This window comes from Amyelois transitella, chromosome 6 (genome assembly GCF_032362555.1).
Source record: "Amyelois transitella isolate CPQ chromosome 6, ilAmyTran1.1, whole genome shotgun sequence".
Lineage (NCBI taxonomy): Eukaryota > Metazoa > Arthropoda > Insecta > Lepidoptera > Pyralidae > Amyelois > Amyelois transitella.
This window is the reverse complement of record NC_083509.1, coordinates 8,706,493-8,732,600: the sequence shown is the minus strand read 5'-3', so window position 1 is coordinate 8,732,600 and position 26,108 is coordinate 8,706,493. Positions and strand designations below refer to the sequence as shown.

The 26,108-nt window shown below is 33.2% G+C and overlaps 1 long non-coding RNA gene across 1 annotated transcript in view; it reads left to right on the top strand.

Annotated features, from left to right (window-relative positions):
* LOC106131264 (uncharacterized) overlaps positions 1-25,520 on the top strand; it is a 74,264-nt gene extending 48,744 nt beyond the window's left edge. Inside the window, exons 4-5 of the long non-coding RNA XR_001228514.2 lie at positions 13,946-13,994; positions 25,479-25,520. This is a non-coding gene — a long non-coding RNA (uncharacterized LOC106131264). The remainder of the gene's footprint in view (positions 1-13,945; positions 13,995-25,478) is intronic.
* Positions 25,521-26,108: the final 588 nt, after the last annotated feature.

Here is a 26,108-nt window from a genome sequence, read left to right as displayed (position 1 = left end):
ACTGTAATTAAAATATTATTACAAACAAAATAAGGATTGTAATGTTAACCTAATTATAATTGTACTGTTATTAATTTACAAGCTGATGCGTTTCGCTGCATCGCGCATTGTGGGTCATAAGTCTTAACTGCAATCTTGTTGCGGTCGCATCGGGTGCAATGTGCATGAGCAACAAACATGGAAGTATAACACAACTAATATTTAACGTTAATTTAATCTTATATAGGTACTTAGAAATGCTTTACCGGGTGTTATTAATTCGAATATATCAGAAAATACTTATTTTTGGGAAGCTAAATGAATATTTTTACCCTGCCCTTAGTAAGAAAAAGAAAGTTCGCTTAGATTAAGTCCAAATCTACGCGCATAAGTGATATTCATATTCATTTTTAAGAAGATCCTTCTTTAAGAGGTAAGTGGTAAGATGTAGTCTCTGCATAATGTAATGTATATATATTAATAGGATTTAAAAAGTAATCTCCATTTATTTAGCGCAATGTCGATTGTTCACACGAATGGCAGCCCGTGAAATGCGTTTGTTAAACAAAGTAGTTGCAACATTAATTAATATGGTTTAACTCGCTACCTTGTAATTACACTAATCGTGTAAATTTGTACCATTATGTTGACTCTACAAGATTATGATTAATGCCCGTGTACAAATAAATCAGATATTCTCTACCAATCTCTTCGAGTGTCTCGTTAACATTATTTTCAAGAATCAGATGATCAGGAGCATCGGTCGTGGAAACGACCTTCAAATCTGCCGCGGTTATGTTATGTCATGATTATTTTAAACTGTGATATTGACGTACTAACAATAGTCGATTTTCCAGTATAAGTTATACTGTATAACCAAAAAAAAAATATTTCAGCATTTTCTTACGAATGCATGGTAAAAATGTAGGTACTGAGTTTCCGCCAGATATTGGTAAATGACAAAGGTGCATTACTTGATACTTTTTACTAATCTAACATTTAATAGAAATTTGTATCGGTAATCGAATTTCAAATACCTAGTAAAATGTTTATTTTTTGCTAGTTATAATTGAATTAGTGGATTTCCGGTAACTACATTTTTTGTTAGTTTTGTTAATTTAATGAAAAGCGATAAGTCTGATACCGCGTTAGAACCTTATGCTGTTCCGAACATGATCCAATCAAGATAATACATTCTTTGCCTTTTGTACAGATTTTCTTTTGATGATTTTTATTCATACTCTCACCTGATTCGCGTAAATCTTAAAATAGAAATTGGTGCTTACGTATCCTAAAAGGTATTATTCGTATCTAAAGTTGACTGGAAGAGATTTCTTAAGCGATAAGTCCGCCTTTATAGGTACCTCATAATCTGTGTTTTTTTTTCTGATTTTCTTTTTTTCAGTGCAATAAAGAGTTTATCTATCTATCGGCAGCAAAATTCGAAGCAAACTTAGAACATTTCGCCTGCAAATGTGATACCTTAGCCACGTACACACATATCACATATGTACATTCTTTACGCGGTAGACAGAGACAATAGTTACACTCGAGGGCCACGTTTAGCTACTGAAGCTTTTATACTGTTATTGATTAATGCTCACAGTATTTACATATCCTTTTAAATCATACGGAAACGCATAATTACTTCGAGCAAAAACCATTATCCTGTGTCAAATTATTGAAACATTCAATGTTTTAATTCATAGTAATTTTGGACCATTTGTCTCTGTTAGTCTCAACAATAGTTCAAGGCGATATGTTACAGTTTCCGCAATGAGAATAATATATTATGCTTAAGATAAATAGACATATGCAGTGTAGATATATAATTGAATTTATTATTAAATGATTATATATTATTATAAGGGATAGGCTTACAAACTTGGGATTCTTTTTTAGGCGATGGGCCAGCAACCTGTCACTAGTTGAATCTCAATTCTATCATTAAGCCAAATAGCTGAACGTGGCCATTCAGTCTTTCAAGACTGTTGGCTCTGTCTACCCCGCAAGGGATATAGACGTGACCATATATATGTATCTATTTATTGCATGTGTTTTCTTTGTAATATTTGAAATTCTTATCTGTTAAAATGAAGCTGTTGATATCTTCAATAATACAAAATGCAAAGAGTACCATCCTTAAAATATAATATAACGACTGCCGAAATATGAAATAACGTTACTGCTCACAAAAATAAACTGACTTGATCCGCATGCTTGTAGTTATTTTTCACAATCGAATCTAACTTTATACCAAGCGAACAGTGAAATTTAATTTATTGAATGATAGGTAGTAAATGGGCTGTCACTATTTGAATCACAATTCTATCACTAAGCCTAACATCTGAACGTGGCCTATCAGACTTTCAAGACTGCTGGCTCTGTCTACCCCGCAAGGAATATAAACGTAATTATAATAATGCATGAAAAAAGTAGTAGGTATATAAAACGGCAGTTTATAATAAGACTGCCGTGTGGTTCCCGACACCAATACAAAAAAGAATAGGACCACTCCATCTCTTTGTCATGGATGTCGTAAAAGGCGACTAAGGGATAGGCTTACAAACTTGGGATTCTTTTTTAGGCGACGGGTTAGCAACCTGTCAATATTTGAATCTCAATTCTATCATTAAGCCAAATAGCTGAACGTGGCCATTTAGTCTTTTCAAGACTGTTGGCTCTGTCTACCCCGCAAGGGATATAGACGTGACCATATGTATATATGTATAATAAGAATGAATGGGTGTCCTGTCCATGGCGGTGAAAGGGTTAACGACTGCACGCTTCTTACATACTTTAGTTTGTGCGTATCCAAAATCGCTTCAGTTTATACATTGCGCTGCTCGCGGTCAAATATCTGACACTCACGATTAGGGTCAAGAGCCAAGGTCTCTTCTTACATAACTCTTTCAATATTTCTCTAGTAATCGATACACACGCATTGTTCGATTCTTTCGACAACTTTTGATCGATAGCGTGAGTCTCACAATAAAGAACCAGTCATAAAAAGAGTCCATTGAATCGAGAATTTCTCCATCAATGAAGGAAACTAGTTTTGTTTGAAATACAATATTAGTAAGTTGTTTCGACAACTTGAATCTACTTCATTTTTATATATACGAGTATTTTATGTTTTTGATAACATCAATGCATTACGGAAAAATTTAGTATATTTTGTCAATATGAAAGAGTTACAATACAGCATAAATAATATTCTCAAATAAAATAAATTTTAAATTCTCAATGTTGTAATATACTGTCATTGATACATGCGGGCATGCTAATTTTCAACCGGTCAAACAAATGATTTGTGAATTAATTGTGCAATAAATCCATTACTAATTAATGGCAGCGCATAACTACTGGTCATGTCGATCACACTGTGTCCACTCTACTTCGCCACTATGACTCATGTAGTTTATAGCTGAATTCCGAATTAAGGTGCCAATCCATTACTGTAATGCGCAATAGTGACGATTTATCATCTCTTGCATCCATCAATGAATTGCTAAAATCATTCAATGTGCCATAGCTGCTTCAATTTTCGCAGATTTATCAATCAAGGAAAAATATTAACGAGCATTTGGTCTTCCTGGCGATGTGCTAAATCTCTGAATCTGAATTCCATTGTTACTATTTGAAAAACATACATATACTCGAATGTCTTGTTACTTTTAACTTTGTCTACTTCTAAGCGAAAACTATGTAAGTATTTTAAGATGTACAAAAATAATGCTCTTTGTCTAAACTTGTTCGAACTGCACTCTCTTAGCTGTACTCGTAAAAATTTAATATTCCTTGATCTATTGCAATCAATTCCTACTCGTACTTTCATTACTTATTTTATCTCGGCCAAGTCGCTCGGTGACCACGGAGCTTTGTAACATGATTCAAAACGTCGATAAAATAAAGGTACGTCACGTGCGCGTTTAATACCTGTAGTCTTTATAGATACTATCAACAAAGAAAACCACATCGTTCTCAGATAAAACTTGCACTTATTTAAAAATCATTCCGGATTTGACGCTGATGGCTTATCGATAAATTTCGTGATCTCTTTATTTTGTAGTGCTCAAATATCACGGCGCATCCTTGGGCAAATACCAAGACTTGTTTTCCTAACCTTTGTCTAAATTGCCTTTTCATCGACACAAAAGACTATCAATCTCGATATGGTTCGCAAAACAATAGTCCTTATTTAAATTGGTATCTGAATGACAATCTATATAATTCAATCAAGGAATGATTAGACGTTTTGAGTTCATTGTCAATGCTTGACCCTTGTGAGTGAGCTTGAAAGTATTTGGGTCAGGTTTATTAATGCAATTGATAAGAGTAAAACAAACAACACGAGAAATTAGCAAATGACCTGTCAGAGAGACAATAATTGATTCGTGAATGTAGTTAGGGTCGTAACATGCTTTACTATGTTTGAGATAATTGAAATGTGCGTTTCCTCCCTAAAAGTAAAAAATGTGTGTGTTTATCTACTAATAAATAAGTTTATATAAAACAGTCAAGCCGCCACTTGTTATAAGATACAAGGTAACTGACGATACAAAATATAAAAAGATAAACATCCCAGACCAATCAGAAAATATTCAATTTTTCTTAGACGCAGACACTTTGTCATCATACTAATGTAATTTTTATCCTCATGTAAAGTGAAGACCCTAAATCAGTAATATAAAACTCTTCCCTTACTTGAGTGACTGATGGACAACGCACAGCCGAAACTACTAAGAGTAGAAAATTTAAATTTGGTGGAATTGTTCCTAAGTGAGGTTCCCGAAATTCTCACGGGAACAGAAGTGAACGGGTGTTATCGAATTACGCCGGCGAAGCAGCGGGCGCTATCTATAAATTATAAACTTATTTATTTTATTATGACTTCAGAGTTCATCTTCTTAACTAAGTACATTGAATACAGATAAAGATTAACTGTCAAAATACTTTTGTAGTTGGACAAAAACTAAGATTGTATCTGATCGAACAACATCAGAACAACAATAGTCAGACTATTAGCACCTCGGTATAGCCTAGATAGTTTCGGCTCGACAACTTCTCGCGATGGAAGACTGATAACGTCATAGTGATTTATTTCAAGCAAAGGTTGCAAAGTTATGACCAATACTTTGATATATATTTGAAACCGTTTCGATCGCATTTGATTTTGTTCGTCAAAAATGAATTTTTGAAAGAAATTGATTGCTCAATTAATGAAGGAAATTAAATGTTATGTAAGTTATTTTAAGGTCAGTAATAACCATACATTTTATTGAAATATTATCGTCCTGAAATGTGAAACTTTTCTTTCATTTTTAAGAAAAAAGTTAATTGTGATCCAATAACTTTAACTTGAATACCTTGTAGATATTATGTTTTCAATACTTAGATCTATTTTAAAATGAAATCGTTTGATAGATTATAGTTTTTAAGATCTGGAAAAATTCGTTACATACATACATATAGTCGCGTTTGTATCCTTTACGGGACAGACCCAGCCAACAGTCAGTCCAAAATACTGATAGGCCACGTCAAGCAATTTGGCTTGAAGATAGAATTGAGATGATAGAAAGATTCGTTTCTTGCCTTTATTTTATTTACTACACACAAATTATGTACTAATAATAGTATTCTATGTATAATTGTACCTACAACATCGACAACAATTGAATTCATGTCGTGACATTTGACATTACCTTGACTGTGAAGGCTTCAAAGTTTGGTTAGTGGTCGCCATTGCTAGTATTGTTACCATTGCAATAGAATTAATTACATCGACCATTATATTTTAAGTGCACTAGTTCACAATGACTCTTCGTAATGAAATGAGGCGGTCCAATTTCAACATTTAATTACCATTTCAAGGGTCTCTTAGATTAATTTGATTATTTTTATTGGACTGGACAAAATTTATAGCACACGATTACATTGCTTTTATTGCTTAGAGATATTATTGTTTTAGTAATTAATGAGTCACTGACTGTATATACATTGGACATTTACAGTTAAAGTACAGAATTTACTCTTCTAATGTATAAGGTAGTATTCTATATGGGTTCATCATACACAATCCATGCAAGATTTTTGACGATTCACGTCACAAAAGAATTACCAAAATTCATAATATCATGTAATAATTAATTCAATTTAATATGTTATTGCATCAAGGTAAATACTAAGAAAGCAAATGATATCAAATTTTACCAATCGATTGAAAGGTCAGTTAACGACATGTTGATTTGCAAACCCGATTTAAAAGTCGAATTTATTGACAGAAAACACGCGTTATAAATCAGCAGTGAATGAATTAAAAAATGGGAAAGCAGGCACATTTGTTCACATTGTTCGACAGCTAATAGAGGTTGCATATTTATCTTTGATTGTATAATAATATGTATATTTATCAATTGCTTATTAGGATGACGCTCACAATCGTAAAAACTATAAAAATTTGTTCCGTATATATGTATATGTATACGATAGCATGTGCAAAGAATAATTAAAATTATAATAAAATACAGTAAATAATATAATTAACAATAGTATAAAAAGAACTGTACCTATAAATGTAACACTAATTTCAATGTTGCGCGATGATTTATATAAAAAGCTTTATGGAGGAGAAATTTAAAGTTAACATCTAATCCTATGGGATAAGCATACCAGTCTTCAAGGGATCGATAAAGTTTACCTGCATTTTATACGAAGTTAGTAATCTTTTTATATTTAGTAAATTTATTTTATTGCCTGCAAGTTTTATAGAACAATCACATAATATATACCTACCTTACAAAGTATAATGAAGTGTAATACAGATTTTATTATTTATCTTTTTAAACTGATAGGTATTTTTACCTAGTTCAGTAGGGCTAGCGTGACACACGCGCCGCCGTTTTTATCGCGCGATAAACTATCGCTGTTCCGCTCTTTATTATGTCGTGAAACGGGATAGCGATAGCATAGTTTATCGCGCGATAAAAACGGCGTCGCGCGTTTCACGCTAGCCCTGCTGAACTTGTCCTAAATACTCACCATTTCACGCGCCCTGTATACACACAGCTCTAGGCCCTACAACGTTCGCCGGCACATCAATCAGTATCAACTGGACGGATGATTGGCGCCCTGAGCCCCGCCGTCCCCGATATTTAGCCGCCAGGCTTCGCGTGGATTTGATTTAATTATACTTTCGTCTTTTACAATTCGAACGCAGGCAGGAGTTGGAAATTTAAATTTTGACATTCGATTTTGTGAAGAGTTGATTTGGTTTTGTTGATTTTTTGCTAAAATAAAAGAGCTTTTAAAAGTGTACATTTATATATGTACCTATTACACAACGTTGCAAATTTAAATACTTACTAGAATACCTGCATGTGACGAAATAATTCGACAAAAAAAAATAGATTTTTACCTTTATTGTATATATATTTATATAGGTACTTTATTTACAATTTAATTTTAATACATCATAATTAAAATTAAAAATATGTATACCAAAATCGCTACTATACATAGATTTGTAAATGGACTCAGATTAGATAAAACCATTATAGTTACAATTCATTTGTGAAATAATAGAACCGAATCGAATCAATCATGCCGTACTTATAACAATTGCAATCAAATTGAATCAATCATACTTGAAGATAACTTTAGTAGCGACTTGACAAATCAAACTTCAAACGAAGCTGATTTAATAATTCGTCATTGCAGAGCATTACAGATAAGATGTATAATTTATTTATAAATAGTATGTCAGAAACTGAAAAGAGAAATATTCGAAAACGAGCCCCGTGCCTTAAACGTAGGGTACAACTGGGAACATGCAAATATGAGACAGAAAGATTAATTAAAGGATACTCGTAAAACCAATTTGATATATCTACGAATATACAAACCATTTTCATCTAGCGCAAGAACCATGATCTATACTGATTTAGATTATTCTGTCACAGAATTCCATGTTGATAAATAACGTGATTTACGTACTTTTGTATCTTCTTTTCTGTATCTGTAACTATTCTTTCCAGGCAGGACAGGGCACGAAGGATGTTAAACAATTATCTTCTGGCGTTAGCTCCTGTTACGACCGTATCTGCGTGGAGTCCTCTCCTCTCTCCTGAATTGGGTTATTAAAAAGACAAAAAAAAATTAAAGACTTTGAAATAATAAAGTCTTTAGCACATGCTTCTCGTAATCTGTTTTTTTGCCCGTTGACTCTGTAACAAAGCCTTTGAAAACAACATTGAAACCCCGCTGTACGCTAGTCTGTTATGACCACAAGTTAAATATTAGAGTGATTCAACAACATACGTGCGGTCTAGACCTTCTGTTAACTAGCCCTAAATTATTCTTTTCGTGTTTTTCATGTGTAAAAGGCACTTTACACATTACATATTATAATTAAGACCACGTTCAATCACCCGTGTAATTAAATTAATATGAAAGGTAAAGGTTATATTCCATCCGACTATGATTTCTAATTAGGGAAACGTATTATCGTTAATGAGCTGATTCAGTCATGTGGATCGACCCTAATATTATACAGGGTGGCCATTTCAGTATCTAATATCTACGCCTATATCGATATACCTAAGTGCTGACCACACTACGTACTAGCGTTAATAGCTTATATTATAGCTTCATTGTGAAATAAATCGTGAGCCAAAATATTATAAATGTTAATATTTATAAAGTTGCAGTAAAATTTACTACTCTCTTTAGGAGTCTCGAATCCTACAGAACTAGTCTAGTAGTTCTAAAAGCTAAAAAAAAAAAAGTTCTTAAATATTGTAAATGCAAAAGAAATATTGTTTATCTAATGATTGGTTCTTCCTGAAATTTTGCATTTATTTAATTAAGAGTCTCGAGAAGGACATAGCGTACCTTTTATCCCTTATTCATGCGGCATCTGCGAAAGCCCTTTTGTAGATGGCGCTAAACTCGCGCAGGCGGAGCCGCGGATAAAAGCTAGTTGGGTCTTAAATAACATACCAATGTTGTCAAACGTCGCAAAATGTTTCCATATTATGTTGAGTCGCATAATAATTTTGCTACATTAATTTTGCTTTAGTTTTGCCTCACTTTTTTTAACTCAACCTTGAAAAAAGTAATTGGAAAGCGTAGCTTAGCTCAGCTTTTGATGTAGAGGTAGCTTTATAATATAGTGTTTGGCCAGCTTGTGATTAGCAGGGCGTGGTTATTATGCCAAGTGTTTATCTTCAATATGCCTATACATTCAATGACAGGGCCTTTACCAAATGACTAGTTTGAATTTACTATAGAAACTTAATCACAGCCTGGATATTTAGAGAGACAAGGGTCATTCACCCGAACGACATTTGTAAGTTGTTATAAGTTTGCCATTTTCAGCGTTCATTATATTTATACTATGCTGAACATCCATAAAATTATACCCGCATAATTTTTATTTAGTTTTTTTTTTATGTGATTATGACAAACTTGCTGTTTGCACATAATACATACATACATATAGTCACGTATATATCCCTTGCGGGGTAGACAGAGTCAACAGTCTTGAAAAGATTGAGACACCACGTTCAACTTTTTTGGCTTGATGAAAGAATTGAGATTCGAATAGTAACAGGTTGCTCGCCCATCGCCCAAAAGAGGAATCTTAAGTTTATAAGCATATCCCGTAGTCGCCTATTAAGACATTAATGGAAAAGAGAAGGAAGGAAGGAAGGAAGGAAAATATTCTTTTTTTTATTGTCCCGGGAACCACACGGCACATAAACATAATACTTGATTATTATTGTATAAACGTCAATGCCATGCTTTTAGTCATGAGTGTCTTCATCAAGGTATAGTATTTTACCCATTATCTTCAGAGGACAGTGAAGTATTTTAATCTAGTGGTAAATTTTATTCTATAAGTTGGGACCTATTGTTAAAAATTCTAAGGAAACGGACGCTCTATTGGATAAAATGTACTGAGTGTTAGCAATTAGGTAGGTTGTCAAACTTGAATCGTTTCAGACTTATCTTTCTTGTCAAATTGCAATTATCCTTAACTAAATAATCGTACTTCAATAGACATTCTAAGTTTATCTTGAACTACCAAACAAATGGGGCTAAAACCTTACTAAATATTCGTTTACACAGCGATAAAGTCGATTGTTTGTTATAATTATAATGCCACAACATTATAAATAATTATAAAAAAGAAAAAAATTATAAAAAAAATAAAATAAAATACAATTGTACTAATCTGAATGTCACCACGGGAATTCTTTGAATAGTTGCTTTTGATCCTTTAAACCGGTTAAAACTTTAAATTATTCATATTAATTTATTTGCAAACTAAGTGATACCTTGTATCCAATTTTGAAAATAAATCTATTCTATTCTATTTTATTCTATGACAATTATTAAGTATAAAAATTTTGAATTTATTTTTGAACAGTTTTTATCATATTATTCCTACAAATTACACTGCTTAATACACTAAGGTTAAACCGACTTAATTCACACAAACTCCGTATAGTAAGACCGCGATCATTTAGATAATTGTAACAGAAATGTGAATTAGTTGTCATGGCGCCTGACATTATTATAATTCATGTAATTTAATCAATCAACCTACCAAATAACACGCAACGTCATGATACATTGAAATAGAGCGACTTAGGTTAGAAATTATTAAATTCATATCACAGGGCCGTAATTAGGATGTACTCGTATATATTAAACTAGGATCTGTTCAATAATTTATTTCAATTTGTCAAATAAAATTAAGGTACCTAAATCGTCGACTATTATGCAAAAAAAAGAATAGGCCCATACCTTCTCTCGCCTATGGATGTCGTAAAAGGCGCCTAAGGGATGTGCTTTTAAACTTGGCATTCTTCTTTTAGGCGATGGACTAGCGACCTGTCACTATTTAAGTCTCAATTCTATTATCAAGCCAAATAGCTGAAAGTGGTATATTAATCTTTCGGACTGACTGTTGGCTCTGACTACCCCGCAAGTGATATAAACGTAACTATATGTGTGTATGTACAAATGGTTTTATAAATAAATATTAGTTTATAATCTAGTATGACATCACAGGGTTGACATAACTCCTTTAAAATATTGAAGAAATAAAAGAACAATCTAGTTTATCGTAATTTCTCGGGAACAAAATTAAATCTTCTTTGAATTTATTATTTCACTAATTACGACACTGGTATTCAAAATAGAGTATTACTTATAGAAGAGACAATAAGTAGACAATCAGCTTTACGCATGGTTTGTGAAATATGTAATGGGATTGTCTCAATGTCACATTGGGCAACTTAGTTAGGGTAATTAAACAATTTTATGATCGCTTTCGTGCACGATTATACTTTCTTGTACATATAAATGGCTTTATGCGAGGTTAGTTTGAAAAGAAACGAAGACATTAAAGTAACATACTTAATATAATACGGAGTCTAACTTTTATTATATTCAGTTAATAATTTTAACCTTAAATATTTATTTCTTAATAATTACTGAATAGGATAAAATACAAAAGCACTTAAAACAAGTCTATGTTACCTTTATAATAAATTTAAAAGGTGCACCATCTTCATCAATGCATTTATTTAACTTGTCCCCGATTTCCAATTACCGAGACAAGAGAAACGTATCTAATAAAAGGCGGTAAATGAGCGGCAAAAAGATTGATTTCAATCAATTCCAAGTTATTCATCGCGGTCGAGTCCGGTTTTTCTATGTAAAATAATGCGTCGATTTTTCAGACAAATTGATCAATCCCGGTAGATGTCGCTGGCAATCGAGTTTGAACGACGCCATCGATCATCTTTTGTCAGCTGCCGTACGCGACCGCCGCCGGGTTGCGTGTGTTTTGTGTCTACCACTTCTGTGTGTTATTGTACTTTTGAAATATTTTCTTAGGCATAATATATGTACATTTCCTTTTTTACTGGAAATTAAAAGATACAAAAATATGTGTAGATTGCATGTGGGTGTGGCTGTTATCGCTCACGAATAGAACAAGTCTTATTTATTACATGACTTTTGTACGCGGTGTATACGGACACATTTATTAAAGCGAGTATGAAAATTATATTACTCGTACAACGATACCGATTCAAATATAAACATTGATTGAAAACCAACCTTGATATGAGAACATTTAAGAACAATGACTGATTATAGCCGAAACGCATTGTTTCCAATAGGACGCGGGCATAAAATAACTTTTCGAACAGGAGCGATCAATTTTAAAAAGAGCCTTGGCGCGTTTATCGTTTACACGGACTGACGTTCTAATAACCTTTTAGTTCGAACATTCGGCGATGTTTTGCATAATAATGGCACAATGGTCCGGGATCGGAGTTACAAAACGAAAGAACCACCGTCTCCGCCCCAACTCATGAATTATTCCGCGTTGTGTCACCACACCCGCCCCTGCCAATTGCCACGTGATACGTTACAATAAAACCGTTTATCATTTGTATTCCCTTTTTAGCCGACGGCGAAAAAGAGGGTTATGTTTTGAAGTGTATTTTTTTTTAACAAAAACAAAATGTTATTAAAATAAAATGAATCACCTGTTGCTGGATTGTGTTTAGATTTATTTAAACATTTCCTAAAATAACGCGATTTAATTTTTTTTTATTTCACTGATTTCAACCTTACCGATATGTTCACCAAAACTCTAAACTTCCCTATTTTGTTAGTTACCGACGATATCTAAATTATTCGCTAAGAAACAGAAATCTTAATAATATTTTGTTCCAATCTTCATGGCTGATACAATGATTCATAGTTATCAGTTTGAACATACATATATTGTGTAACGTTATTCGCTCTCTGATCAGCATAATACATACATATACGATGAACAAATCTACGCCATACCGTTTCCTCTTTCCGTATGCAAATTTTATTGAAATAAATCATAAGTGAATTGTGTAAAAACGTCCCAATCAAGGATATTCTTCTCCCATATCGTACGATCCTCGCTTCACCGTATCCAATCATAAAATTAATTTCCTGCGATATAGCAGCTGTCTGCAGATCTAAATTAAATATTCTTAAAGTATTTCATTTACAATTTCAAAGAGATTGTGAACATTTCCATCAATCCAGCATGTAATATCATTTTCAATTTATAAAGTTTTTGTCAAAAGGAGTGTATAAAGTACAAAACGAATTAGAAAGATTTGAATAAAATGTTCATTGTTTAATGGTATTTGTAATATCATTATTCCCTAATAATTTGTGTTAATACATATTTAGATCATAAGCGTGATTTAGCGTGGCTGACACGCATAGAACCTCTGCGGTCTCCTGAATATACTATCTACAAAAAGTTTTTCTTATTTTTAAAGAAATTTCTTACTTTTTAGTTTATTGTAACAAATTTTTATTTATTACATTTAAGGCGACGGGCTTGCAACCTGTCGCTCTATATGAATCTCAATTCTATCAGTAAGTCAAACAGCTGATAGTGGCCTATCAGTATTTTCAAGACTATTGGCTTTGTATACCCCGCAAGGGATATAGACGTAATTATATGTATGTATGTATGTACATTGCTAAATATAGCAACAGACGGTAGTGAAACTCAGTATCGCAAATAGTTTTGATTTATATGTTCAGCCAACAGCAAGTGCTCCATATATTAGGTGCCACTAAGTTATTTGTTCCGGTTACAAAGATCGGAAATAAAACAAAACCATTATATTGATTGATACACTAAAACAAAACCGGAACGGATATATTTGCGGCAAAGGTATGATTATATGCTAATTAATAGTTACAAATGTATGTACATACGTATTCAGATTTGTATTCCACGTAGATAAGACTCTCATGTTCACATGTTGAACGAGATGAATAGCTTTAGATCTAGGAATCCGCAATCGTTTCCTTGACTTGCCTTTACGATCCGGTAGTATAAAAAGCTGATTGTCAATATTAAATGAAATTTTTGTTTTTCCAGATCTCGACAGTTGTACAGATTCACCACTCATACAGCATTTTATTCAAAGGTGAGATAATTAAATAACAATAAAATAAATATTATCCCTTTCCCATTAGAATTTCAGAATATACTCACTAAGAATTGTTTGCAAAAGCTACATAATAGGTTACATACTAGCCAAACTTCTTAAGCCAACGGCACTACTTATTTTTTATAGAATAGGTATATAAATTCTTTGGCTGATCTCAAGACAGAAGCAAACAGCTGAGAATGCAATTGAGAATAAGCTGTACTTTTTCTTCTGTACGTTGTAGAGAGTTTTAATGACGTAAGCGATTAACATTTTGAGCCATTCACCCCTAAAAAGTTAATTAATTTAGTCTTTCTACAACATTAAAATCTGCAGACTTATTAAGATAACAATACCATTATATTAAAGGCCGCAGTAATAATGTAATGTTTCGAGAGCGGCTTGCTAAAATGAAATAAACTTATCTATCTCATGGATCATAGTAAACTGTTACCAAACAACGGTAATAAATGAAGCTGGTAAAATCCGACACGTTTTTGTTCTATAAATGTAGTGATAACTTCATAAAGTTATGGTTTATGTGATCAATATAGTTCTGTCAAGATTTCTAGTTTTATTGTATAATGTAACTGAACACGAATTGCTCTTTCACTGTGATTTATCAAAAAGTAGAACAACGTGATAATGGAACGCTGTGATGTGAAAGATCGTTGGGCATGTCGAGAGGACGAATGAAAGCAAGTTCACTAAGCAAATATATAAGGTGCGTGTGAAAAGTTGGAAGGCTTAGACGAACGTACCTTGTTCAAATCAGGGATGTGCTGGCGAAAGGTAAGGTCAATAGTATACCGGTAGCCGACGAGCTTGCAAGGAGAAAGTTATAAATGTGGACGAATAAAAAGGAGTATGCAAAGATCGTGATTTGTGGAAAGATGTCTTTCTCTACTTGCCCCTCTAGGTAAGAGGCGTGATTTTTAATACATAAATATGCACAGAAACTGCAAGATTTTAAGTACACAAGATCCGGCTTCATCTTTGACCACGATCCGTGAAAGCCGTCCGATCTCCGTGAAATTGTAAGCAAAGGAACCTTACCAGATTAGATCTTATTCAGCTAGTGATATTTTTCAATGTAAACGTTTTGTGTTCAAAGGATGGATATTAAATTTTAATATTTGCCTATATATGCACACTATTTCTAATTAACAGTGACACAATGCAGAACCCAAATCCTAGCGAAACTATACAGCTAGCGTAATTAAATTAAAGTTTAAAGATTAACTATGAACCTACTGTCAATATCAACGCTGCGCGGGGCGAGGCGGGTTCAGAGGTTCCGACTAAATGGATTAGGGTAAACAGCATTAAGAGGCTTTTGTATCCGAAATTAAATGTCACCAACGTCATTATTCAGGCTCGCCGTGACACGCACGATCGTTGCCGTCTGCCACTGATATAGACAAGGGTCGTTTATACTGTGCGATTAATATATCTTAATAGTTTTCACGAATTTAAAAGATAATGCTTTGGTAGATTATGTGGCCATGCGGTGAGGATTAATTAAAAATAAGTAAAAAACATACAAGAGGAGTGAAAATGGGAACGTTGGAAGGGCCTGAATAAGTGAACCTTGAATGAGGGACGTATTGGCGAAAGAACAGGTTAAAAGTACCTTTTAATGACGAGCTTGCATGAAAAAAGTTATGAATGAGAATGAAGCAATAAAATAAGGCTGTGACTGGAGACCAGAACAAGTGGAAAGATGTAAGTAGTTTCTGCCTACCCCAGCAGGCATGAAGCGTGATTAAATACGTATAGATGTTCAAGAAATCTTGCCAAAGACTTGAAATTGAACTCAATTAATTGCGAATTTGTGACAAATACCTACCTGTATTTCATCAACACTGCAAAGCATAGCTTAAAAGTACAGTAGTACGAAAACTAAAGCGTATTTAGATATTGCAATTATTCTCAATGATTATCAGGCCGTAATAAAATATAGCATTTATATAGTTGTAATGTTTAAAGTTTCTATTCACTAAAGTCTCATAAAAATATCAAAGGAATTTAAAGTTCGAAATCGCTAGGTATAAATCCATGATTCCAGAACCTAACCCATTAATTATATTCGTAACGGCTGTCGAAGATGCCTCCTAACCGAACTTTATAGAAAATTAAACATAGATATAATAGCTTTATAACGACGCCTTAATCATTATTCTTCTATTGGCACGGTTTGTTTTCCTCTATTTCTATTGTTTATTTAACAATAGAAATAGAGGAAAACAAACAAATATTAAATTTTAGCTATTTTGAGATCAATACTTCCTCAATGACTTGTTTGTCAATTTGAGTTTCCACTAACTACCTATTGTTTAGCCAACTATTAATTAAATACTTACTATATATTTACGAATAGCAATGATGGTCCTAAACCTGACTTCAAATAAAACAAAATTAAGTAAAATTAATCGATTGAGTAAACAAACGACAGATACGAGATGTAAGATCCAAAATCGAATAATAAATGAACCGTCTCCCAGCGATCCAAATCACTCTGTCAATCCCACTCAATCGAATGCAAATAGAAAATTTCGAAGACACTGCAGTCAATAAATTAAACATGAGCGCAATACCGATACGATGCCGAGTAATCCGTAATTGGAAATGTATTATTAAATCCGTTGGCAGATTTTCTTTGCAAAATGCTTAAGCATGTGTTACATAATATACTAGTTCGGGCCCAAGACTTTATAGTTTTTTTTATAAATATGAAAATACAAGTGACAAATCAGCTTTTTACACCTGATGCATAGTTTTAGCTAAGTATATACATAGATGCTGTGTAAAATAATTTGCCATACTTATATAACTAACGAAAATGAAGACGAAGTGCTACAGTTTGAAGGCAAGCTATGAATAATTATATGACATTTTAATTTTACCACCAATCTCCTAACATGAAATTCTAATGAATTTCTACCTATTCTAAAAATCTTGTCCTTATTCGTAAAACATAATTAATTTGGAAACTTTGACATAAAACAAGCTCATTGGATCGATCCTACATTCCCATACACAAACAATAGTCTGCTGAACCTTTGTATAGCCGTCTGGTACATGCGGGTATGCTGATTAGATGGGTATGCTCTGGACAGACGAGTTACAATCACTGCAGTGCTCATTATGTGTGTGATGACTCGGCGTGATTTTGGATTATGTAAACTTCAAATTTATTGATTTTATACTTTTGGTTTTGCTATAATTTAGGGGTCACTAGTTCGTTTTAATTTTTTATTTAACTAAGAAATACAGCGGTCCATATTATTCTAACTCATATCACTAGTACAGATCTCACTGTACGTAAGAATAGTAAAAATAAAATTAATCCTTTTGTTTTATTTTCTAGGCGGATTTCATAGGTGTTTAAAATGCAACCGCATTATGAAAGAATAATACGTTAAGCGGATACGTGGATTAAAACTTGAAAAAAGTAAGGAAACCATATAATTCGCAATAATGGTTAACTGGCAAGATCCACCTAGAATCGTGCGCCGCAGAAATAGCAAGCAGTAGGTACTTACTATCACAGAAATCTAAATTATTCAAATTTCTGTAGCTACGACTAATACTCACGATGTACTTGCAAATCGTTGACCCATAAAAAAACGGCCTTATGATATATAGCCGTTGGTATATTATATATGCTTGATACGACAAACGATTTAGCAACAAGGGAAATAGCTTCACAGTCGGAAATTGACTAAGGTTACAAAAGTGCGTAACATCTATTCCAGAATATAATAGTGCCAAGTATTATAATGTTAATTAAACAAATTGCAGCCTTGACTGCGAAGATTCTAATCCGACGGCGGCAGCGGTTGCACAACTTTACGCATTTAACACTAGAATGCTTCCTTTGTTTTAAATTAACAAAATTGCTTTATGAAAATTCAACAACAGAGTTTTAGATATCATAAATAAGAGTAGGGTTGGTTGGCAGTTAGTTAAAATGGCACGCAGAATTCATTTATTGACTACTACAGGTATGAAATGTAGTTTATTAAATAAAACATGATCTCTGTAACAGCAGGGCGAAATAATTCATACTTAATATTATAAATGTAAAAGTGTGTTTGTGCGTTTTATGTCCGTCTTCCACGTAAGTGTATGAATTTGATATCTGTCACATACAGCTATATTTTACAGACTGTAACGAGTAAACTTCATTTTACAAGTAGTTCTTCTTCTTCTTAAATTTAAGAGCTAACTGTAGTTCACCTTTCCTTAATATTTTTTTTTCATTTCCTCTTGTCCTATGGATGAAAGATTTGACTTGAGGCTTTGTTGATGGTATATACGAATATAATGGACCCATTGAATGTATGTTATATTCGTAAAATATCAACAAACACAAACTTTTTGTAGGATGTAGTAATAATGAAAATCAAAACAATCATGTTGTGTCATTCTGATTAAAGTGGATACTAAAATATTTTTAATTACGTAATGTCCATTATGTATATGTAGATATGACAATTATTAAGTGATATGAAGTGTCCCATAATAATGAATAAAAGTTTGAACTTTTATATTGTTGAAATTTGTGTATTAATCAATGTCTTAAATGAAAAGTCAGTTGAAAGTTATTTAAATGCACTTAACTAAATCGCAGCTTCGTAACAATTCCATTGTTTATTGCTAACATATCGATTGGCAATTGTAGAATCACAGTCGTACTTTATTTAATAAAATAGGTAAAGTTTAAGATTTCGCAAAAAAATATGTAGTAGACAAAATTATTCTACAAGCTGGTGTTTTACTTAGGTGTTGAAACAAACAATAACATGAGACCAAGAAAAAAAATATGTATTAATTAATCTCCGATACTGTACGATAGAGGATTTCTCATTAAATAGATTTTCAAAATATAAGGTTTGTCGTTTGAAGACTTACCACATACTATAGATATCTTCCGTATCTTTTCCGTAATATTCTCTTACTTAATAATAAAAATTTGTAAAGTTTACGACCAGAGCCTTTTGCTCATTGAAGTCGCTTTCCGAATACTCCAAAAAGACCTTTACGGAAGTATAATTCGGAAGTGAACACAATTATTCGCACCAAGATAACAATCCAAAGTGTCTAGGCAAGCATCCGTATTCTAAGTACATTTAATGTGTGAAACATGACTGTGACAATATAAATAGCAGATATGTGCAAATGTGTCTTGTTAACTATTCTCAATGTCAAAACGGAACTTAAATTTCAAATCACTTCACAGACAAATCAAGTACTTTATAAGCGCTTGAGGCAAAAGTAATTTGTTTGTGTGTATTATTGACAATTTTTAAAAAATTAAAAAGTTCACGAGATCTACGTTCCCGGCGAAAAACTAGTATCAAAAAAGGAAACTGACTGCCTAACTTGATCAACGCACAGAATAAATATTCAAGTGAAAAATGTTCACTGACCTGAATTTCTTTGTCCTATCATTTAGGGCACTGAAATGAATTATAGTGATATTCCAACTATTTCTATCCTATAATTATTATTGTTGTTTGTATAATAAAGAAACCTATTGGAAAACAAAATGGAGAAAACTTTTCCCCCCAATCTGCCCTGTAATTAATTTTTCTGTGCCATAAAGATATAACATACAAACCCTTATCCCAGTTAACCAGCTGATTGTAATCGCGATCGCAAGAAGGCGATATCCGATTTTAGAAACTGCTATTTTTTCTCGCATTCTTCGTTATGCTTAACCGCATATTGGGAAGAGCCGATAGAATCCAAATTTACCTGAAGTCTGAATCTCCAACCACTAATTTAACAACAAATTTTAAATTTATTTGTAATAATTACATTAAATCCCGCCTCTTTCTTGGTGGAATATACATAGATATCTTTCCACTTGCTACGATTCCTATATACTCTTTCACTTTATCCACACTTATCAATCTCTGCATGCTACTCTTGTCATGACCTCCAGGTTTATTTGAAAATCTTGTTTGACTTTACATTCATATTTTTTTATCAAAAATATTTTAATATATAATTTTTATTTTTCTTATAAATACTAAAACAACATTGACATATAAATGACGTGAAGACATAAATTGGTTATTACTTTGTTTATTTTATACCTCAATAAAAACGTTTACAATTATTATCAATTCACTATGCATTACCGTACGTGTAGTGAATCTTTGTTTTTAAATTATTCACACTGTGCCTTCATATTTAAATTTAAGCCTTGAAAATCGAAAGTTTGCATAATACAGGCATAGAATTTAGAAAATGTTTTGTATTAACATGAAACAGAAACAACTTTATAAACGCGCCAATTTGCGCCTGACGGTGCGATCTAAATTGTACAACTAATTAAATATCTCGTGTAACAAATTAATAGACAACACGCCTCGAAATCAGCAACAATCGTCAAATTTATATATTTCCCCGATTTAATTGAATTTTACGTTGTAACCATGACTCAGATCTTAAAACAACCTCTCAAGAAATTAACTAGATAATCGAGTTTAATCGTAACATTAATCAGATTAAAAATCAGTGCTCATAGAGCTGTAACCGAAATCGCCTTGAGATTTCTATTTTCGCAGGAGTTTGCTCAATATGTGGTAATTCAAAAACAAACGAGCACCAGCCGCGTTTGATGTAGGTACATTACAGTTTGTGCAGTGTTTAATCAAGAGGAGTGTAGAATTGTAACAGTGGAGGAGTTGGAACAATGCGTTTCATTGTCTGTTGCATAAAGAGTGAGTGCGTTATCGCGCAGTAGAGCGAGCATCAGCGCCAGCCGTGGGACCCTTCCCACGTGTAATAATTAGTTGTTAACCAACAGTTTGTGACCTGCGACATTATTGTTTAAAACAATCGTGACTAGAGTTTTATTGCGCAATTTGAAAGCCCTAATGTTTTTTAATTACTAAGCCATTTCGTTTATTTCCCCTCTTCTTCAAGATATTCTTATTAATTGCATTCCCAAACTCTAGTCTTTGCCCATAACTTGGCTTCTAAAATTATTTCCATAATGATGTAGAATATTAATTAACTGGTCCTGATTATTTTTTATACTAGTCACAGCAGGTAATCCTGCTATCTTAAGAATTTCATATAATTTTATTGTAGGGACATGTAAAATCGTAAGTTAAGTCAAATAATACACTAAGTAGAAGATAAATGCTGATGCATTATAGAGAATGCTCCAAAATATCAGCAAGACGATAAATCGTAGCGGACTTCACTTGTTATCCACTTACAACAGTTGTGTCTCAATTTGTCAACAATTCGCCTATCAGTTACAACTAACATGTGCGTGGTATGATTGCTCATTGTTCTGCTTACCAAATGCTAATCTTATTCAAATCAGAGGTGTGCATTTAGGAGGTTGGGTATCCTTATAAATATTTATCTCCTTGCACATAACCACATAAAGCAACATGTCTGTTCCAAGGATATTATACGACCTTGCTAACAATGTCTTTTATGAAAGTTTTGAACATCAGGATAAAAGGAAAAAAAATGTCGAGCTACACTCATGTTGTATGCTTTTAGCTGAAGCCATTATTATAAGAGAATAATAGGGTAAATAGACGTTAACAGATTTTTCGTCAATCATGGCTTCGATCGTACTAACAGCTTCAATATATACAATCGAAACCATTCTAAACAAATCATGGATAAGTTTTGTACACCAGCACTTTGTATTACCAAAACATAATCCATCGATTGCTCGTCATTACCACGTCGACCTGTCACGAACACCATCTCCAAACCTCACGATCAGAATATTAGATAGTGCGCAATCCAATTTCATGTTTTCATCTCACCGTGGCCTGCGTCGGCACACAATGCAATTTGCTATTCGACGTTTCAACACGGGTATTTCCCCACCCCGTTTTCATCTTCGCGCGACAATGCCGCTATCTGTCGATGATCGGATGACTATCGACCATCTATCGACAGCACAATTGACGTATTCGTCTTCAACTGACAAGCAGGCGATGCGAAACTCGCACAGTATGAGGATTGTACCGTTTACAATCATGTTCATTGCGTTTGACGGATTATCTTCGACACTGGTGCAAATAACTATGATATGAATGCCGTTGAACACGTTTCTTTAAACTTCAAAGCTTTTTAGGAATAAACATGAATAAATTTTAGTCAGAATATCTTCAAAACTGTTATCAAGCTAATCTACGAGTATTCTAGTACGAGTATATAATCGTTCTTCGACGAAGAAAAAATTTTGTCTGAAAAGGGACATCTACGACAAGTGTCATAACAAATGAAGTAGATATCGCATATTTCTACGGGCGCGTTTTCGAAGTATCAAATTTATTTTTATGTATATTTTTATTGTTTGCGGTGAGGATTGTCGCCTCCTTAGGGGCTGTTTGTATGCGGACTGAGAAGAATTACGTGCGCTGCGGAGCGGATCCACTTTAGAAGTAGCGATAAAACAATTTGTTTAGAAAATGTGCTGTATAATGCGACTGTATGTGCTCTGGATGAGCGGAATCTGTAACCTAGCGTAGTTTTAGTGTTTATTTTATAGCCGAACGTGTCCATTGGGCGCTGTAAAGGTTCAGGGATGCATTTTTCCATATTAAATTCGTCCCATTTTGCCCACGAACATGTCTCGCTGTTGACATTTCAAGTTTATGAATGAACCGTTGATTACGTAATTCCGTTAGTATGATATTGGATAGCACGTACTAAGCTAGTTTTAATTAATCACATTTGAATACTGGTGCGTTTTGATACGAGTTCCGTATTTGCACTGCGCTATGGACAATGATAACGCTGATAAAGAGTAAAGGTCTGTGCACACGGCGAATTTCCATCTTTACCAAATTTATTTCAATTAGTTTTTCAAATACAGCCCTAAGAGCAGTCCTGCATTTTCAGTGATGACATTATTGGCCTTGATATGACATCGGCCTTGTTCTTGCAAAGCTCAAACTTTAAAAACTATCTTGACATATCTCGATCACACTATATCGCTATTAATTTATTTAATAATAAAAAAAAATCAAATTTTAGCTATATATTTTCTACGTTAAAATAAAAACATGCTTTGAAGAAAACTTTTACTTCACTTGAACTGCATAGTTTTACACAATCTGTGCCTACACTACTTTTTGCCGCATGTTTGTCGCAGCAAACAGTGTGTACTGACCTTTACACAATAACAGCATCCATCAACAACAGCCACTGATTGCCAGATGGATTATTCTGTAATCCACAGCTAATTATCTCGTAAACGGGCTTTGATGAATTTTAATTACGTCGTTGTTTTGTTCCATCCTGTCCAACAAAGCTTGTAATTATAGTCTCATATTATTATTTTTAAGATACTTCGCAAAAATTGTACTGTGTTTATTAAGAAAAATTTGCTTCTTTTTTCAATAAACTGTTGTTCCTTTTGTTTTTTTATTATTATTTCGTGCTAATTTGTAAGAAAAAATATTAACGTTATTTAAAAACACTTGTACCATTTGTCTCCTTGTTTCTCCTGGCCTTAGTCCCAGTTGATTCCTGACCTCCCTGAAGAACAGGCCGGGTTACGCTTTTTTGGACGCGTGATTTTGCAGCTAAGAAGAAGTTTCCTTTTCAGACCATATAGTTATTAAAGCGTAATTTATCTTCTCTATTCATTTCATTCAGTTGAAAATTCCAAACCTTTCAATGATTTTACCTTGTGTGCCAAACCTAGAATTCCATACAATTTGGTAAATTTGAGCACAAATTAAAGTTGGCATACATAAAATTATAATTATCAACTAATTATTTAATAAATTAAGGTATTCTATCCTCTGCAAACTTGATGCTTCAGCTACAGAGCGTTTCCAGGTCTTTCATTTTTTATTTTTGGTAGTTATGAATTCAGACACTAATTCAAAACAACGGTGGTCAGATGGGAGTCGCTTCGTGTAAACACCTTACTCACCCAATCCAGGATCCATGGTCAAGAGCTTACCCCGGGCTCCTCTCCGAAGCGGTGAGGATACAACCGAGACTAAAGCCAGGAAGAAGAATATGAAGCGGAATTCAGACTACCGACCAACTACGCTGAAACTTAGAGTTACAGACATAAATATTAGGAACATTTATACTTGCTTTTTTATTCTAATTCCTGGTTTTTCCCCGATGTTATTGTCACGGATAATTCTGTTAATTTCCCTAATTACGAATGATACGTTCACCGTTTGATACCAGTTTCAGATGATCGTAATTCGAAAAACCTTTGACAGAGTATTTGACGCTGTGAAAATTATCAACTTTAATATCAAAGTTTACAATTGTCATGGCTTAGCTGCTTAAATTCAATGCAAACTTATAATTAAAATGCAAAAAGAGTATATCTTCACACTTAATCTTCTTTATGTAAACTTAAAATTTCGCATACATTTGTGACTGTTCAGGATTGAAATATGATAATTCTTGAAAAGGGACTACAAAGTTAATGGCAAGTTCCAGACCTAATATTGTACAAAATCTTTTACTTTATCGACCTATCTGTCTGTCCTCACTTTATTTTGCAACATGCTTATCCAGTCACGTTCAGAGAGACGCAACGAAACTGCATCGTGGGCCAACAACGTCCTTTGAAGCCGGGCTAGCTCCGAAAGCAATCAACTGGTGCTAACTGGCAAAGTAAATTCTTTGGCTTCATCTGCTCTGTAATCTAGTGCGATACGATTGATTCAATGATATGGTTACATATAAGCGTAATATAGTTTTACTGTGAACTTTTGTTTTAAGGCGTTCCAAACACTAATCTTTATAAATCAAGAAATTAATTAAAATCAAGTATTTAAAAAATAGTAGCTATAACTACTTCCTGTAGGTCTGCGGTTTTTTTAAATTAAATAACATCTGTTTTTAATCGTATATGATTAACAAAAAATATGATGATCAATAAACTTGGTTATTAATTCTATCTTACCATTGTGTTTGTATTGTTTGCACGTCTGTAAGTATTAATATGTACTGCTGTATGCACACTAACATGAATAGGAACATCTTTCATAATAATAAAATTAGTGAAAAAGACAAAAAAAAACAATTAAAAAAAAGCTTATCCCTTTGCTATATGCAAATATAGCACAACAAACTATAGAGTGTGTTTTGCTTTTTAGAGGTATTTGTTTATTAATATACTTATAGGCTTCTAAACGTGCAATTTTTCTTATAGGCAATGGGCTAGAAACCTATCACTATTTGAATCTATATTCTATCATTAACCCAAACAGCTGAACGTGGCCTGTCAGTCTTTTGAAGACTATTGGCTCTGTCTTCTCCGTAAGGGATATAGACGTCGACGACGATTATATGTATGTAGTTTAGTATTAACGCGGAAATTGGCCAATCAGGCAACATTCGCAATAAGTATTCCTCTGTGATTGGTTAATTTCACATAGTTCCGCTTTTCATATGACGGAACTAATAAAAGAAATCATTTGCTAATGTGAATTTTTATTTCATTCACAGTTTAACAACAAACAACAAATAAGGGTCGCCTGCTTTTGGTAAGTAAATTTATATTTACCTAGTTGCATTTAAAATATTATCCTTAATTTATTAATGTCAGTTCCACTTATTTAAAACCATTCAAACAACTGTAGGTACCTATAAATTAAATCTACCAGCTTTCTCCGATAACTGTTTTTTTTGTGGACTGATGATCAATTCGCTTCCAAATGATTCGCCGTCAGTATTATTAGATGTTATGATAAAAAAATTTACTTTTGTATAATTAGAATACGATGATTTATTCTTTTTAGTCTTTCCTATCTTTCAAACTCCATGTTTAAATTTAATTAAATAAACCCGCCAACAAATGCTGCTATCGAATAATCAAATTTTATCGCTTAATCTTCGACTATTTATTTATAACTATTGTGTTCAATACAATAAAATTCAAATTATTTAACCAAATAACCTCGACCCTGACAGTCACAACGCACGGATGAATTCTGAATTAATTCAATTGGAATATGTGTACGACATGATTCATTAAATTCAACAAGACTTGATTTCTTTGATTGACATGACGGAACATGGATAAATGCACATAGGTATTTAAAATTATTCAAACAAACATCAGGTATAAAATCGATA